At 38.4% G+C, this 19,844-nt stretch overlaps 1 long non-coding RNA gene across 1 annotated transcript; it reads right to left on the bottom strand.

Moving 5' to 3' along the window:
- Nucleotides 1–1,992: 1,992 nt before the first annotated feature.
- On the bottom strand, nucleotides 1,993–16,238 carry LOC120864398. Its single transcript, XR_005721187.1, has 3 exons — nucleotides 16,228–16,238; nucleotides 14,388–14,391; nucleotides 1,993–2,079 (listed from the first exon to the last, which is right to left on the bottom strand). It is a non-coding gene; the product is annotated as an uncharacterized LOC120864398 (long non-coding RNA).
- Between the last annotated feature and the right edge of the window lie 3,606 nt (nucleotides 16,239–19,844).

Raw genomic sequence — 19,844 nt, 5'->3', positions numbered from 1 at the left:
TCGTTAAATCAAACTTGATTGGACTTTGAGTTTATCAAAGATGAATCACTGAATTTCTGATAAATGTGGTCCCCATTGATGGGCTCTGAGAAGAGTCAAAAAGAAATTTGCAACCTAGTATTATGTGGGGTAAACAGCAATAAACACTTGTTGCTAAATAGACAATATCACTCAAAAGATGTTTGTTAAGGATTTCCTCTGTGCCCCACACTGTAATAAGTTCTTCCGGAATATAAGGAATTCCTAAGGAAGGAGTATGTTGTTGTAGTTGTTGTTCAGTTGCCAAATCATGTCTGACTCTTTGCAACCCCATTGACTGCAGCATGCCAGGCTTCCCTGTCCTTCATTATTTCCTGAAGTTTGCTCAAGCTCATGTCTCCTGAGTTGGTGATGCTATTCTAGCATCTCATCCTCTGCCACTCTCTTCTCCTTTTGCCTTCACTCTTCCCCAGCATCAGAGTCTTTTCCAGTGACTTGTCTTAGCATCAGGGGGCCAAAATATTGGAGCTTCATCAGTCCTTTCAAGGAATCTGTTAAGGAACAAGAAATTGACATGGTGACAATTATCATAAAGATTATAGATTTTTTTAGAACAAATATTAATCTAATAATCACACTTACAAGTGTATTAAAATGACTTGAGATACATGTTCTGGGCGAAAGGAATATGTGAAATCCTAAAACAAGGAGCTTGATGGAGACAAGTGGTACACTATTTAGTCTGAGCTCCCAGACTAACAAGGAATAACCAATCTCAGATATGGCAGAGGAAAGATCCCAAATGTATGTGTATCACTCTGTGGATCTAGACATTTTTGATTATACAAACTTCGTTTTTATATCAAAGAGTTCTTTGAGCCCGAACTATGGAAGGACTTTGTCCTTAGAAAGACCTCAATGAAATTAGTTGAGTTTAATCATTAGCTTCCTAGTGATATCAACTGCAAATGTAACCAATTTCAAGAATAGCATTACCTAATTTTTCCCAGCCACATGGATTCTGTTGGAATTCCCATAGTAAGCTGTTCTGAAGGGGCAGTTGCTAAAGAGTCCAGGCAGAGTATGGCTATTTGGGAAGAATTTGTCTGATGGTTTAGAGCAACAGTTAGAAAACTTTTTAAAAGGCCAGATAGTAAATAATTTTTTAAAGGTTTTATTAATTTTTATTGGAGTATACTTGCTTTACAGTATTGTGTTAATTCTACTGGACAGCAAAGTGAATTAGCTATATGTTTACATATGTAAGCCCTCCTTTTTGGATTTCCTTCCCATTTAGGTCACCACAGAGCATTGTGTAGAGTTTCCTGTGCTATAAAGTAGGTTCTCATTAATTACCTATTTTATACATAGTATCAATAGTGAATATATGTTAATATCAGTCTTTAGACTTTGCCTGATATGGTTTCTGCCATGACAAAGCTCTGTTGCTATCATGCAAAAAGTACTGTACTGCTGACCAATATGAAAATATAGATAAATATTTATTTGCTCATAAACTTTTAAAATTATTTATTTTGGGCTGGCCACAAAGACAAATATTTTTCCTTCAATTTTTAAAATTAAGTATAGTTGATTTAAAATGTTGTGCCAATATCTGCTGTATAGCAAAGTGACTCAGTTATGCACAAATATACATTCTTTTTTATGTTATTTTCCATTATGGTTTATCACTAGATGTTGAATACTGTTCCATATGTTATACATTAGGACCCTGTTGTTTATCCATTCTAAGTGTAATCATTTGCATCTACAAACCCCAAACTCCCAGTCCTCCCTTCTCCCACGACCCCTTGACAACTACAGGTCTGTTCTCTATGTCAGTAATTCTGTTTCTGTTTCATAAACAAGTCCATTTGTGCCATATTTTAGATTCCACATGTAAGTGACATCATATGGTATTTGTTCTCTTTCTAACTTACTTAGTATGATAATCTCTAGTTGCATCCATTGCTGCCAATGGCATTATTTCATTTGTTATGGCTTAGTAGTATTCCATTGTATATATGTACATCTTCTTTATTGATTCATTTGTTGATAGACATGTAGTTTTTTTCCATGTTTTGGCTATTGTGAATAGTGCTATCAATATTAGGGTGCATGTATCTTTTTGAATTATAGTTTTATCCAGATACATGCCCAGGAGTGGGATTGCTGGACCATATGGCAGTTCTATTTTTAGTTTTCTGAAGAATCCCCATACTGTTTTTTATAGTGACTGTACCAACTTGCATTCCCACAAGCAGTATAGGAGAGTTCCCTTTTCTCCACATCCTCTCCAGCGTTTGTCATTTGTAGACTTTTTAATGCTGGCCATTCTGATGGTGTGAGTAAGTACCTCATTATAGTTTTGATTTGCATTTTTCTAATATTTAGTGATGTCCGTACTAGCCATTTGCGTCTTCCACAAAGACACATATTTTTACTTCAGTTTATTTTTTCTGAATCTTATATAATTTCTGGGTTAAATGACTGTTGATGGCCATGATGGGAATATTGAAGATGAGGTTGAATCTGCACTCAGCCCAGAAAAAGCCCTTGAATGAGACACTATGCAATGGAATTAATTTGGCTGTGTTCCAGTAAAAGTTTATTTGTAAAATCAAGGGGCAGGCTATATTTAGCCATGGGGCATAGTTTGCAGACCCTTAGCTTAACCCATAATTCCTGAATACCTGGTTTTATTTACTATCAAAGAGCCCATAAAGTTTCTCAAATGAAAAAAGGCATTTTGGTGACATCCTTTTGGTGTTTCAAGCAGGGTCAGCAAATGCAGTGTAATTTTTGAAATTTAAGAAAAGCGTATTTGCCCTTTCCATCAAAAGCAAACCTTATTCATTGCCATGTGATCTTGTTTAAACCCTCCTTCTGGTACATTATCTCTATTAAGTATTAAAATCCAAGTTGGTTACCGAGTTTTCTAGAAAGGGAGGTGCTTTAATATATTTCAGCTTTAGCACCTTAGTATGAAGAAAGGCTTTAAAAATGACTTTTGAATGAATGGAAGATTCTCTGAAGACTTGTCCAACCTGGGCAGCAAATGAAATAGAATGCTGCCAATCAGAGCGTGGCTCCTGTCCTATGACTTTTATGTGTCTGATACTAATTTTACTGGGATATAATGACAGTTGAATAGCAGATATCATGATAATTATTTCATTCTCCCCTTAATGGGAGGGGTTACATTTTAAAATGTTATATGTTCTTCACAAAGCCTCATACATGAGAGGTACCTTGGTATGCTTAGTAAGTATGCTTAAAATGAATAAATGAATGAATGAGCAAATAAAGCTAAGACTGCTTTTTTTTTTGTATAATACATCAGTCAAGATGCAAGATTTGGTTAAAAAAAAGTTGTACAGCTGACTATCTACTTGTAAAAAAACTTGAGGACCACAACAAGTAATTTTTATTTCAATTTCCTCTGAACGTTATGGAATTTCTAGGTTAAATGATTGTTGATAGCTGTGATTGGGGTTGAATGTGCCTTCAGCCCAGAAATAGCCCCTGAACAGTGGTTTATAATTTTTTAAATTAAATCAGTTGATTTTCTTATAGCTAAACATTTTTTTTTCTGTTAAAATGAGTATAAGATAATGTAGCAAATAGCACATATGTTCTCTAGTCATCGAGATCTGAATTAAAATCTGACTCCTTGAATTACTAGCTATATGACCTAAGAAAAGTTCTTTATCTTCTCATATCTGTTTTTTCCTGTATAAAATAATAGTAATCACACTTTTAAGCTCATAGCATTATCACAATGGTTAAATTAAAAACCTTAATGCTCTGCCTTAATTAGTATGGAAAATTCTGCCTAATATATAGGAATTCTTCAACAAACACTTGCTATGATGATAATGATGGTGAGCTCTACAATCAGAATATCCTTTTTATTTTCTTAAGGCAGTGATACTAGGGAAGTCATTAAAATGTATGTAGCACATATTATGAGATCTGAGAAAGTTAGGAAGGATTTTCCTTGAAAGAGATTTAATATTTCATCTGAATCACTAGATAAAAATTTAATAATCCTCCTTCCCAAGGAAGAGAATAAAGCATGATGCTGTCCCAAACCTACTGTTGCTTATCAGAGAAAGATCATCATTGTTAATGCTACCTGTTAGGAGGACATACGATTCAGCACAAAAATCGCAAACCATGTAGACTGCTTGTTTTATGCACTATAAGAGTGAATGCTGGAGGAAATTCAGGGGGAAAGTATGAAAAAATTATACATTTTTCATTTAGCTTTTAGGCTGTTCTAATCTTTTCACACCACAATTTAAGAATTAATTTATTAAGGTCACCATTTTCAACCTCATTGTCTGATTTGAATTTGAATACAAGCAGATTTTTCATTAGTATTGTTTGATATATTTAATATTGGTCAAACAAAGCTGTATTCAACTGATTATAAAACAGAAATGAATGTAAGTCCCATCTAATGGACTAATAATATAAACAAGTTTGGGGATTAAGCAACAAAGTATGGAGTCAAATAAGCAATTACCACTGCCTCGGAACCCACGGCAACAACTGAATCATTCTTTTCCAGTGATCAGGAAGCTGTAGTTAATGGAATGGGATAACCACTGATAAAGACATTTACACAGGTATACACACACACATGCATGTACATAGATACATGTGGACATTCTTGTAGTTATCTTGTCATTCATTCAAGGTACATGTATTGAGCCTGTTTCTATGGCAGGCATTGGAGATACTACAGTAACTTAACCAGACCTGGTCTGTATGCTCACTTTCTCATTTGCCCTCCAGCACAGTAAGATGATTACTGTCAGGAGAATGAAGTCCAGGGTTCCACAGGCATATAAGGCTGCCAACTCAATTATCTTCTCTCAGAAACGGAATTTAGAAACCAGCTAAGGAATAATAAATAAGCAGTAGAAATAGAGGAAAAATCAAACATTGATCAGTGAGCTAACAATAAGACAAGCAGTAGATTGTTTCCCTTTTCTGCCCAGTGTCCTTTCCTTCCAGATCTGCTTGCTAGGGCTCTGGTTCTACATACACAGAAAAAAACCAAAAAAACAAAACTCATTTCCATAATCTTTTGTTCATACTGTTTCCCTACGTGGAAAGTTATACTCTCTTTTCTTTCTTTCTCCAAATTCTGTCCATTCATTAAGAAGCCACTCTGCCTCCAAGAAACCTGTGTGCACTCCATCCCTCATAGACATCTTTCTCTGACTTCCCAACTCCCCACAACTGAATAGACCACATCATACAATTTAGCGTTTAATCACTAGTTAATGTAACCAGTGCTTAGTTACCTTACCCCTTGTGTCTTTAGTTTTTCATCTATTCAACTATAATATGCTACTGCTACTGCTGCTAAGTCGCTTCAGTCGTGCCCGACTCTGTGTGACCCCATAGACGGCAGCCCACCAGGCTCCCCCATCCCTGGGATCCTCCAGGCAAGAACACTGGACTGGGTTGCCATTTCCTTCTCCAATGCATGAAAGTGAAAAGTCAAAGTGAAGTCACTCAGTCGTGTCCAACCCTCAGCGACTGCATAGACTGCAGCCTTCCAGGCTCCTCCATCCATGGGATCTAGGCAAGAGTACTGGAGTGGGGTGCCATTGCCTTCTCCGCTATAATATGCTGAAGGAGTTCTTTTTCAGAACTAGGTCCTGTGGGGAGATTGGGTCAAAGGTTTGGGGAGGATGCATAGGGAAAGGAAAATAGCAATGAGCTGAAGAACCTCCTTTCAAGGAGCTTGCTATGGATTAGGAGTACTATGTCATATATGCACATTACTGTAGGCTGAGTTGTGTTCCTCCACATATTGGGAAGAATGTTGAAATAAATCCTAACAATGATCCGTTTCAAAGAATGTGACCTTATTTATAAATGTGGTTTTTGCAGGTGTAATCAAGTTAAGATGAAGTGGGTCCTAATCCAATATGAGTGGTGGACTTATAGGAAGAGGAGAATGGGCACAGAATGCCAGGGGGAATGCCATTTGATTACTGAGACTGAGCTTGAAGTGGTGTGTCTATGAGTCAAGGAACTCTGATTGCTGGAAACACCAGACACTGAGAGAAAAGGCATGGCCCAGATAACAACTTAATTTTAGACTTCTAGTCCCCAGAATTGTGAGAGAAAACAGTTCTGTTGTTGTCAGTTTCCCAGTTTGTGGTACTTTGTTATGGTAGCCCTCCGTTCAGTTCAGTTGCTCAATTGTGCCCGACTCTTTGTGACCACGTGGACTGCAGCACACCAGGCTTCTCTGTCCATCACCAGCTCCAAGCTAATATATCATGAGTCCAAAGAAGGAAGGAGAAAAGTTTGGAAATGAGGAATGATTGGGCCAGTTGAATGCTTCAGATGTCCTGAGGAGAAAACAATCATCTCTATAGGGGATTGGTTGTATACTGGGGAAAGTTTTATGGATGGGTACTAGGTCTTAAGGTTTACCAGGGTTTGAACATCTATAAAGATGGGATGAAAGAAGAAATTACATTACATTTTTAGGAATTAGCATGAGTAAAGGTGTAGACACGTATGAATAGAATCATAACATGCATTGTGTCCAGGGAGAATTAGGTGCTTTAGTTTTCTAGAGCATTTTGTGAGGACAAAAAGTCGCTGAAGATAAGCTTGGAGAAGTAGACTGGGGCAAGATCATAGAGGGAAAACCTTCAACAAGAGGAGAAGAAAATCTGTCACCATTTACTCAATAGGTACAGAGATTTGGAGAGTAGAGAGAGACAGAAGTATGTATCCTTTGGGAAACTGATCTGACAGTATTGTATCCAGCAAAGACTCTGTAACACAGTTACTAGGTTCCATCCTTGCAGATTCAGATTGAGTAACTCTTTGGTGGAGCCCAAGAATTTGCATTTTGAAAGTTCTCAGGTGGTACTAACACTACTAAACTGGGAACCCCTATTGGGGCCCCCTGGTGTAGAGAGATGGGAATTTGGAGAGACATGAAGCCCTTGGACTGCAAGGAGATCCAACCAGTCCATTCTAAAGGAGATCAGGCCTGAGTGTACTTTGGCCACATCTCGTGAAGAGTTGACTCATTGGAAAAGACTCTGATGCTGGGAGGGATTGGGGGCAGGAGGAGAAGGGGGCGACAGAGGATGAGATGGCTGGATGGCATCACTGACTCGATGGACGTGAGTCTGAGTGAACTCCGGGAGTTGGTAATGGACAGGGAGGCCTGGCATGCTGCAATTCATGGGGTGGCAAATGGTCGGACACGACTGAGCGACTGAACTGAACTGAACTGAAGCCAATAAACCCTTTGGAGATTAATGTAATGAAAAGATAAAAGATAAACCAGAGCTGAGGGAGTGGTGGTGGGCATGAAGATGAGGTAAGTAATTCCCACCAGGTTGGTCTTGGCAGCTCATCACAAGTAAAGATTCAGGGAGAGAGTGGCATTAGTTATTCTACATCTTTAACTCTGGGAGATTATTGTAATGCTTTTTGTTTCTTGTGTGTTAGTCTTACTATTTTAACCAAATTGAAAACTGTCTGAGAATAATGACTGTCATTTGGCAGGTTTGTTAAAAAAAAAAAATCTTTGTATTTAGTATAGTAATAACTTTTACTGAGTGTATAATATATGCCAGGCACTTTGCATAGATTACTTATTTTAAACTTCAGTGCCAGTCTGTGAGTTGGGTATTACTTTTTGTTTTATACAAGAGGAAAGTGGAGCTAAGAGAGGTTGAGTAGCTTACCTGATGTCACACGGTAGCTAGGGGTTAACCAGGATTTCAACCAGGCTGTCTGATTTCAGAGCTCATGTCCTAACTCTTACATGACAGCCCTTCACTAGTGTAGATCTAGGATCTAACAGATGCTAGATCATTATTCCAGTTTACCTTATATGACAACAAGATAATCATAAAGAAAAATTAGATGATAGGAAATAATTGTAAAAAAGTAAATAAACTCATCCATAAATCCACTATATAGTGATAGGCACTGCTAGCATATATGTTTGAATCTTTTCATGTTTCTCTCTAAGTCTGCACATTTATACATATTTGGATTACACTATACTGCTTATGTGATTTTATAACTCTTTAAAAAATTAACAATACCATCAGCCATTTTTTTTGTCAATAAATATACTCATATAACATCAATGTTAGTTGTAATTTATTTTCTGTTTTATGAGTATGCCATAATATATTGAACTGTTCTTCTCTAGTTGGGCATCTAGACATGTGCCTGGATTCTGAGGATTATCTTAAATGTTAACCCACTCCAGTATTCTTGCCTGGGAAATCCCATGGACAGAGGAGCCTGGCAGGCTACAGTCCATGGGGTCGCAAAGAGTTGGACGTGACTTAGCAACTAAACAGACAGATAGTCTGAGAATTATCTTATTTGTGGATGTATTATTAACCTGAAGTATAGACCTTGGAGCACAGAACTCTGAATTTTATTGGAAAGGATAAAATTCATGCAGTTAAAGTCTCCCATTTAATAGATGAGAAAGCCAAGGACCAGGTAGGTAAAGTATAGGTACTACATTCACAATTATAAATGAGGACTATTATCTTCTCATCCATCTATTCATTTATCCCTTCATCCCTCCATCCCTCCCTCCATCCATCCATCTGACCATCAAATATTAGTGAGTGCTTATTTGTGTAGGATACTGTTCTGTGTACAGCAGTGACAAAAACAGATCAAAGACCCTTCCATCATTGGAGCTAACGTGACAGGGGAATTCATAACCCAGTCTCTTTTACTGCCCACATTGCCAATTTTCTAGATCACTTGGTTTTGTGTCATCCTATCAAAGATGCCAGCCAAATAGAACTGCTCAATGCCAGACACAATCCTTCCCTCACTGAGTTTACACCAAGGGAAAACTGTGTCTTTCTAAGCAAAACAAACAGGTGTAGTCTACTTAAACCTCCTGCAGGGGCATTTTGCTCCACTGTCCGGAGGTATTTAGGTATGCCCTGTCAATTTTTAACGGTCCTCTTCTCCTACCCTACTCCTTACACTTGAAGAAACACAATTGTTTCCCACAAAAGACTGCAGTCAAGCTGAAAAATGCTTTCCTTTGTTTGTTCCTGAGCCACCCACAGCTGAAAGGTGGGGATAGCAGAGGATAGGCAGGTATTTCTTTTTCATGCATTTCCAATAGGAATAGAGTTGCATTCAGCAGACCCAAAGGATTTGCTCTGAAATCTTTTGTTTCTTATAATGATGAATATTCCTCCACCAAACCTTTTGGAAGCATTTTATCAATTAGTGCAAGTCTAGATTTGTACCTCAAATGTAAGTCTCAGAAGGTATTCCACTGACTCAGAATGGAATCAAGCCCTGTAATTGGGAGTCACAAGAACTAGGCTGCAGATTCCTACTTCACCACCTACCGACATGGGCATATTAACTTTTGTAAAGCTGTTTTTTCATGTCAAAGAGGGCTAATCACTCATCCTTCAGATAACCCTACACTTGTTTGTAATAGTGCTACTATATTTAAATATGTCTTTTCTCATGTTGCTTTGGGACCAAATCTTCCCATATGCCCAGAACTGAGAGAGTATTCAGAGGACGCAGATCTTTCAGTCTGAAAACCAGGAATGTTCCAGGCAAATTGGGATGAGTTGGCTACCCTCAGTTATGCAATAAACATTAAGAGACTGTTTAACATATGTCTTCCCTGCTAGACTGCATGCTTTATGTAGGTAGGTATCTTGTCTGTCTTGTTCTAAGCATAGTGGCTAGATGCATTGCAAGCACTGATAAATATTTGTTGAGTAAATATGTTATAGGGAAAAGTGAAAGTGCGAGTTGCTCGGTTGGGTCTGACTCTTTGTGACTCCATGGACTGTAGCCCACCAGGCTCCTCTGTTCTTGGAATTCTCCAGGCAAGAATACTGGAGTGGGTTGCCATGCCCTTCTCCAGTGGATCTTCCCAACCTCGGGATCAAACCTAGGTCTCGTGTATTACAGGCAGATTCTTTACCATCTGATCCACCAGGGAAGCCCTCAAATATATTATAGTTCAGTTCAGTCGCTCAGTTGTGTCTGACTTTTGCGACGCCATGACTGTAGCACGCCAGGCCTCCCTGTCCATCACCACCTCACGGAGTTTACTCAACTTCATGTCCATTGTGTCAGTGATGCCATCCAACCATCTCATTCTTCTTATTGTCCTCTTCTCCTCCTGCCTTCAGTCTTTCCCAGCATCAGGGTCTTTTCAAATGAGTCATTTCCTCGCATCAGGTGACCAAAGTATTGAAGTTTCAGCTTCACCATCAGTTCTTCCAATGAATATTCAGGACTGATTTCCTTTAGGATGGACTGGTTGGATCTTCTTGCAGTCCAAGGGACTCTCAGGAGTCTTCTCCAACACCACAGTTCTAAAGCATCAATTTTTCAGTGCCCAACTTTTTTTATAGTCCAACTTTCTCTCCATACATGACTACTGGTAAAAACAAAGCTTTGACTGTCAGACAGACTTTTGTTGGCAAAGTAATGTTTCTGCTTTTTAATGTGTTGTCTAGGTTGGTCATAGCTTTTTTTCCCCAAGCAGTAAGCGTCTTTTAATTTCATGGCTGCAATCACCATCTGCAGTGATTTTGGAGCCCCTAAAAATACAGTCTGTCACTGTTTCCAGTGTTTCTTCATCTATTTGCCATGAAGTCATGGGCCCAGATGCCATGATCTTAGTTTTCTGAATGTGGAGTTTTAAGCCAACATTTTCACTCTCCTTTCACTTACATCAAGAGGCTCTTAAGTTTTTCTTTACTTTCTGCCATAAGGGTGGTGTCATCTACATATCTGAGGTTATTGATATTTCTCCCTGCAGTCTTGATTCCAGCTTGTCCTTCTTCCAGCCCAGCGTTTCTCATGGTGTACTCTGCATATAAGTTAAATAAGTGGGGTGACAAATACAGCCTTGACATACTCCTTTCCCTATTTGGAACTAGGCTGTTGTTCTCTGTCCAGTTCTAACTGTTGCTTCCTGACCTGCATACAGATTTCTCAAGAGGTATGTGAGGTGGTCTGATATTTCCATCTCTTTAAGAATTTTCCAGAGTTGGTTGTGGTCCACACAGTCAAAGGCTTTGGCATAGTCAATAAAGCAGAAGTAGTCTGAAATGCAGTACTTGGATACAATCTCAAAAACGAAAGAATGATCTCTGTTTGTTTCCAAGGCAAACCATTCAATATCACAGAAATCCAAGTCTATGCCCTAACCAGTAATGCTGAAGAAGTTGAATAATTCTATGAAGACCTACAAGACCTTCTAGAACTAATACCCAAAGAAGATGTCCTTTTCATTATAGGGGCAAAGGCTAATAGAATTTTGCCAAGAGAACACACTGGTCATAGCAAATACCGTCTTCCAAAAACACCAGAGAAGACTCTACACCTGGACATCACCAGATGGTTAATACCAAATTCAGATTGATTATATTCTTTACAGCCAAAGATGGAGAAGTTCTATGCAGTCAGCAAAAACAAGACTGGGAGCTGACTGTGGCTCAGATCATGAGTTCCTTATTGCTGAATTCAGACTTAAATTGAAAAAAGTAGGGAAAACCACTAGCCATTCAGGTATAACCTAAATCAAATCCGTTACGATTATACAGTGGAAGTGACAAATAGATTCAAGGGATTAGATCTGATACACACACACACACAAAAACACACACACAAAGATTTGATACACAGACTGCCTGAAGAACTATGTACAGAGGTTTGTGACATTGTACAGGAGGCAGGGGATCAAGACCATTCACAAGGAAAAGAAATGCAAAAAGGCAAAATGGTTGTCTGAGAAGGCCTTACAAATAGCTGTGAATAGAAGAGAAACAAAAGGCAAAGGAGAAAAGGAATGATATACCCATTTATATTGTCACCCTGCTTATTTAACTGATATGCAGAGTACATCATGAGAAACTCTGGACTGGAAGAAACACAAGCTGGAATCAAGATTGCTGGAAGAAATATCAATAACCTCAGATATGCAGATGACACCACCCTTAGGGCAGAAAGTGAAGAGGAAATAAAAAGCCTCTTGATGAAAGTGAAAGAAGAGAGTGAAAAAGTTGGCATAAAGCTCAACATTTAGAAAACGAAGATCATGGCATCTGGTCCCATCTCTTCACGGGAAATAGATGGGGAAACAGTAGAAACAGTGTCAGACTTTATTTTGGGGGGCTCCAAAATCACTGCAGATGGTTTGATTGCGGCCATGAAATTAAAAGACGCTTACTCCTTGGAAGAAAAGTTATGACCAACCTAGACAGTATATTCAAAAGCAGAGACATTACTTTGCCAACAAAGGTCCATCTAGTTAAGGTTATGGTTTTTCCTGTGGTCATGTATGGATGTGAGAGTCAGACTGTGAAGAAGGCTGAGCGCTGAAGAATTGATGCTTTTGAACTGTGATGTTGGAGAAGACTCTTGAGAGTCCCTTGGACTGCAAGGAGATCCAACCAGTCCATTCTGAAGGAGATCAATCCTGGGATTTCTTTGGAAGGAATGATGCTAAAGCTGAAGCTCCAGTACTTTGGCCACCTCATGCGAAGAGTTGACTCATTGGAAAAGACTGATGCTGGGAGGGATTGGGGGCAGGACGAGAAGGGGACTACCCAGGATGAGATGGCTGGATGGCATCACGGACTCGACAGACATGAGTCTGAGTGAACTCTTGGAGATGGTGATGGACAGGGAGGCCTGGCGTGCTGCGATTCATGGGGTCGCAAAGAGTCGGACATGACTGAGCGACTGAGCTGAACTGATACCCATTTAAATGCAGAGTTCCAAAGAATAGCAAGGAGAGATAAGAAAGCCTTCCTCAGTGATCAACTGAAAGAAATAGAGGCTTGGTAATGGCTTGTCAATTTTAATTATCTTCTCAGATAAATCAATTTGACAAGCCATTAGCCAGACTCATCAAGAAACAAATGGAGAAAAATCAAATCAACATAATTAGAAATGAAAATGGAGAAATCACAACAGACAACACAGAAATACAAAGGATCATAAGAGAACTACTATCAGCAACTATATGCCAATAAAATGGACAACTTGGAAGAAATGGACAAATTCTTAGAAAAGTACAACTTTCTAAAACTGAACCAGGAAGAAATAGAAAGTCTTAACAGACCCATATCAAGCACATAAATCAAAACTGTAATCAGAAATCTTCCAGCAAACAAAAGCCCAGGACCAGATGGCTTCACAGCTGAATTCTACCAAAAATTTAGAGAACAGCTAATACCTATTCTACTCAAACTCTTCCAGAAGATTGCAGAAGAATGTAAACTTCCAAACTCATTCTTTGAGGCCACCATCACCCTAATACCAAAACCTGACAAAGATGCCACAAAAAGAGAAAACTACAGGCCAATATCACTGATGAACATAGATGCAAAAATCCTAAAAATTCTAGTGAATAGGATCCAACAGTATATTAAAAAGATTGTACATCATGACCAAGTGGGCTTTATCCCAGGAATGCAAGCATTCTTTAATATCCACAAATCAAGCAATATAACACACCACATTAACAAATTGAAAGATTAAAAAAAAAACATATGATTCTCTCAATAAATGCAGAGAAAGCCTTTGACAAAATTCAACAACCATTTATGATAAAAAACCCTCCAGAAAGCAGGCATAGAAGGAACATACCTCAACATAATAAAAGCTATATATGACAAACCCACAGCAAACATTATACTCAATGGTGAAAAATGGAAAGCATGTCCCCTAAAGTTAGGAACAAGGCAAGGGTGCCCACTCTTACCACTACTATTCAACATAGTTTTGGAAGTTTTGGCCCCAGAAGTCAGAGCAGAAAAAGAAATAATAGGAATCCAGATTGGAAAAGAAGTAAAACTCTCACTGTTTGCAGATGATATGAATCTCTACATAGAAAACCATAAAGCGTCTGACAGAAAATTACTAGAGCTAATCAGTGAATATAGTGAAGTTGCAGGATATAAAATTCACACACAGAAATACCTTGCATTCCTATACACTAACAATGAGAAAACAGAGAAATTAAGGAAACAATTCCATTCACCACTACAAGGAAAAGAATGAAATACTAAGGAATATATCTACCTAAAGAAACAAAAGACCTATATATAGAAAACTATAAAACACTGATGAAAGAAATCAAAGAGGACAGAAATAGATGGAGAAATATACCATTTTCATGGATTAGAAGACTCGATATAGTGAAAATGAGTATACTACCGAAAGCAATCTATAGATTCAGTTCAATCCCTATCAAGCTACCAACAGTATTTTTCACAGAACTAGAACAAATAATTTCACAATTTGTATGGAAATACAGAAAACCTCAAATAGCCAAAGCAATCTAGAGAAAGAACAATGGAACTGAAGGAATCAACCTGCCTGACTTCAGGCTATACTACAAAGCTGCAGTCATCAAGACAGTATGGTAACTGGCACCAAGACAGAAATATAGATCAATGGACCAAAATAGAAAGCCCAGAGATAAATCCATGGACTTATGGACACCTTATCTTTGACAAAGGAGGCAAGAATATACAATTGAGAAAAGACAATCTCTTTAACAAGTGGTGCTGGGAAAACTGATCAACCACTTGTAAAAGAATGAAACTAGAACACTTTCTAACAACATACACAAAAACAAACTCAAAATGGATTAAAGATCTAAATGTAAGACCAGAAACTATAAAACTCCAAGAGGAAAACATAGGCAAAACACTCTCCAACATAAATCACAGCAGGATCCTCTATGACCCACCTCCCAGAATAATGGAAATAAAAGCAAAAATAAACAAATAGGACCTAATTTAACTTAAAAGCTTTTTCACAATGAAGGAAACTATAAGCAAAGTGAAAATACATCCTTCAGAATGGGAGAAAATAATAGCAAACAAAGCAACTGACAAAGAATTAATCTCAAAAATATACAAGCAACTCCTGCATCTCAATTCCAGAAAAATAAATGACCCAATCAAAAAATGGGCCAAAGAGCTAAACAGACATTTCTCCAAAGTAGACATACAGATGGTTAATAAACACATGAAAAGATGCTCAACATCATTCATTATCAGAGAAAGGCAAATCAAAACCACAATGAGGTACCATCTCACACCAGTCAGAATGGCTGCTGTCCAAAAGTCTACAAACAATAAATGCTGGAGAGGGTATGGAGAAAAGGGAACCCTCTTACACTGTTGGTGGGAATGCAAACTAGTACAGTGGCTATGGAGAACTGTGTGGAGATTCCTTATAAAACTGGAAATAGAACTGCCATATCATCCAGCAATCCCACTGCTGGGCATACACACCAAGGGAACCAGAATTGAAAGAGACACATGTACCCCAATGTTTATCGCAGCATTGTTAATAATAGCCAGGATATGGATGCAACCTGGATGTCCGTCAGCAGATGAATGGATAAGAAAGCTGTGGTACATATATACAATGGAGTATTACTCAACCATTAAAAATAATACATTTGAATCAGTCCTAATGAGGTGGATGGAACTAGAGCCTATTATACAGAGTGAAGTAAGTTAGAAAGAAAAACACCAATTAGTATACTAACACATATATATGGAATTTAGAAAGATAGTAATGATAACCCTGTATGCGAGACAGCAAAAGAGACACATATGTATAGAACAGTCTTTAGGACTCTGTGGGAGAAGGCGAGGGTGGGATGATCTGAGAGAACAGCATTGAAACATGTATATTATCATATGTGAAACAGATTGCCAGTCCAGGTTCGATGCATGAGATAGGGTGCTCAGGGCTGGTGCACTGAGATGACCCAGAGGATGGTATGGGGAGGGAGGTGGGAGGGGGGTTCAGGATGGGGAACACATGTACACCCATGGCTGGTTCATGTCAATGTATGGCAAAAACCACTACAATATTATAAAGTAATTAGCCTCCAATTAAAATAAATATTTTTTTAAAAAAGAAAGAAACAGAGGAAAACAATAGAATGGGAAAGAATAAACATCTCTTAAAGAAAATTAGAGATAACAAGGGAACATTTCATGCAAAGATGGGCACAATAAAGAACATAAGTGTTATGGACCTAACAAAAGCACAAGATAAGAGGTGGAAAGGATACACAGAAGAACTGTACAAAAAAGATCTTCACAGCCCAGATAATCATGATGGTGTGATCACTCACCTAGAGCCTGACATCCTGGAGTCTGAATGCAAGTGGGCCTTAGGAAGCATCACTATGAACAAAGCTAGTGGAGGTGATAGAATTCCAGTTGAGCTGTTTCAAATCCTAAAAGATGATGGTGGTAAAGTGCTACACTCAATATGCCAGCAAATTTGGAAGACTCACCAGTGGCCACAGGACTGGAAAAGGTCAATTTTCAACCCAGTCCCAAAGAAAGGCAATGCCAAAGAATGCTTAAACTACTGCACAGTTGCACTCATCTCACACACTAGTAAAGTAGTGCTCAAAATTCTCCAAGTCAGGCTTCAACAGTATGTGAACTGAGAACTTCCAGATGTTCAAGCTGGATTTAGTAAAGACAGAGGAACCAGAAATCAAATTGCCAGCATCCACTGGATCACCAAAAAAGCAAGCGAGTTCCAGAAAAACGCCTACTTCTGCTTTATTGACTATGCCAAATATATCAGAGGGTGCAATGAAAATAAAATTTGTTAAAAGTGTCTAGCTCAGAGCCTAGTGTATCATAACTGCTTAGTAAATGTAAGTGTGTCTTGTTATTTTTTTCTGTCAATACTCTTTAGTCTCACGTATTTTGCTGACAATTTTTATTTTTCATAACTGTCTTTTACATGTTTGCAGTGTAACTTTCATAAGGTAATTAGGAGGACTTAATGGATATCACTAGAAAACCATTCTGGATTTTGAGATATTTCAAGGGAATGTCATCTAAGGTGTTTTTTATACTTTTCCTTTGTGAATATTTGTTTGCTTTCCAACTTTGAAATGCTAATATCATGAGTGTCTTTTGTCTCTTGCGTCTTTTAATTTAGGATTCTGTTCTACCATCTATCAGTACACCTTCTACCTGCTGCCAAAACTTTTAACAAAATGGTTACATCAGGTGAGTTTATATACCAGAAGAGTAGAATGGAGTGCCTATTTCGGTGGTTCTGCAAGAGTTGAATGGTAATGCAGTTTGCCTCTCTAGAAACCAGTAAAGTAGATTGTAAAATAATTATTTCCTATTATTAGCTGACATTATGGTTATTAAATTACAACAAAGATACATAATTATAAATTTTGTTCAAGTGTTATGAAGGGAAAGCACATGGAATCATGAAAGCATCTGAAGGAGGACCTGATCTAGTCTGGAAGGTGAATGATGACTTTCCTAAGGAAAACAATAGAGAGATGGGGAGGCGAGTTAAGTAGACAGAAGGAGCATTGTGTGCAATGGCCCTGAGTCAGAGCAGACCACCATGTGTTCAAGGAAAAAAGAGCAAGTGTGATGGAACTTTTAAAGAAGTAGAAATGCAGTTATTTTATCTTCGATAGTGAAGTCGCTCAGTTGTATCTGACTCTTTGTGACCCCATGGACTGTAGCCTACCAGGCTTCTCAGTCCATGGGATTTTCCAGGCAAGAGTACTGGAGTGGGTTGCCATTTCCTTCTCCGGGGGATCATCTTCCCAACCCAGGGATCAAACCCAGGTCTCCTGCATTGTAGGCAGATACTTTACCCTCTGAGCCGCCAGGGAAGCCAAAACCCAGCATTTCTACAGGCCTTTGAGTTCACTTTATGACATCTGCAGAGTTCTCAGATCCTAGTTTCTTAATTCCAAAAGCAGGCAATTCTGCCCATCAAATTTATCTAAAATGAAAGTTATCTATACAAACTGACTTAGAGACTTATCTTAAGGCACAAAGAAATCTCGCTTTTGTTGTGTTCCAATTTTCCAGATTCCATCCAAAGATTAACTAGCACATTGATAGGTGTGATTTAAATCCAGGGAGACAGTTCTTTCTTCAAGAGAAAACATAATTAGGAATGAGTCATTGTCTTTTTAAAGAGTAAACTGTGAGGTCTAGAAAATTTGCAGACACCTGTCTTGCATGTGCTAATTCCCTGCCAATGTAGATAGACTAGGCTACCTTGAAAGAGGTTCCCTGTGAGGTTTTAGAGACCAGAAAGAAAACTCTTCTACAGAATATAATACTTATCTTGTCATTGTAGACATATTGCATCTGTGGTAGCTTCAGGGTACAGAGAGAAGGAAAATAATATAAGAAATGAAGAGAATAAATAATATTTAAGAAAGGTTGAAGATTGATGAGGCTCCTAAAGATAAAACTAGATAGGACACAGGACTTTCTGTGATTATCTATCTTAAGTTTCTTTCAGGTCTAATGTGCAGATTATGCTGGACCTGGAGGAATGACAAAAAGAGTGTAGACCAGGGGAAAATGACTTCCTTTTATAAAACCCCAAGCTGGCGCAGAAGACAAAATCATGTGGCCAGCGAGAGAGTATTCTACTCCCAAATCGACAGTCTCAGTTTATCCATGGGAAAACTGGGGGAGAGATGATCTACAAAATTACCTAGCCACTGCTTTTCAAAGGTGTCAAGGTCAGGAAATGCAAAGGAAGGTGGAAAAACTGTCATAGATTGGGGAAGACTAAGGATATATGCCAATTAAATGCAATGAGGTGGCCTGAGTTGAGTCTTGGTACAGAAAAATGTGTTAATGAAAAAAACCAATGAAATCTAAAGTTTGCAATGTAGTGAAAAGTTTTATACCCCTGGTGATTTATCTGTTTTTATAAATATACCATGGTTCTGTAAGATGCTCATGTTAAGTGAAGCAGGGTGAAATATACCTAGGAATCCTGTATTTACAATTTTTCTGCACATCTAAAATCATTTCAAAATGAAAAGTTAAAAAATGAGGCCACATATACATAAATACCAAATGGTTACGATTTCACTTCACAGATAGGGAAACTGAAATTGAGAAAGGCAACATGACCATCCAGAGTCTTACTCTGTTACTTTGTTAGGCTTGGAGAACAGGGAGGTAAGAAATATTTCCCACCCTGGGGAGTCTTTTCTCTGTGTTGGTGCAAAAGGCTTGGACACTCCTAAAAAGAGCTCTTTCCGTCCACCATACTCCATGTGGAGACTGTTTTAGTCTTTTTTCTCTCTGTTTTCACAAATATGTAAAACGGCACATATGAGGTCAAAAGTTTATCCTTAGTATGGGTTAGAATTCTGCAAGACTTGGCCTCTGACCCACTCTCCAGGCTTACCTTCTCTCTACAGTTCATTCATCCTCTTCTTCCCACAAACACATCATACACTTTTCTGCCACAGGAACTGTTTATCTGCCCAGGGAGTTGGCACCCTTGCTCCCATACACACACAGCACTGGAAGTCCGTCTTTAGATCATAGGTAGCCTTCCATTTAGGTCTACACCACCACCTATGAACCAACTAGTCCATCTTTTTTTTTTTTTTTTTTTTTAACCCTGGTAATATTTTGTTCCTCTCTAGGGAAACAACCAGCACACACGTAGCCTCACCTGTTCATTGTTTCCCTCCACAACACACTATTAATATATACATTTGTAACTGATAAAATTTATTGCCCATTAAAAAAATAACCTCTCAAATACTATTTGTTATTTTTTATACTGTATGCACTGATCCCTACCTACCCCTCTGCAGCCTAGAGCCCAGGGTAGATGCATTATACCCACACTGATAAAGTGAATGGGTGTTTCTTGGGGGAGAGTCAACATTTAAACTACCTATTGAATAAATAGGTCATGAGATGAAAGCTAGACAACTGAAGCATTTTTCTAAAAACCAACTGAGCAGTTAAGAGAAAAAA

Source organism: Oryx dammah, unplaced genomic scaffold, assembly GCF_014754425.2.
Source record: "Oryx dammah isolate SB20612 unplaced genomic scaffold, SCBI_Odam_1.1 HiC_scaffold_5, whole genome shotgun sequence".
NCBI classification, from domain to species: Eukaryota; Metazoa; Chordata; class Mammalia; order Artiodactyla; family Bovidae; genus Oryx; species Oryx dammah.
This window is presented reverse-complemented; position numbering and strand designations above follow the sequence as displayed.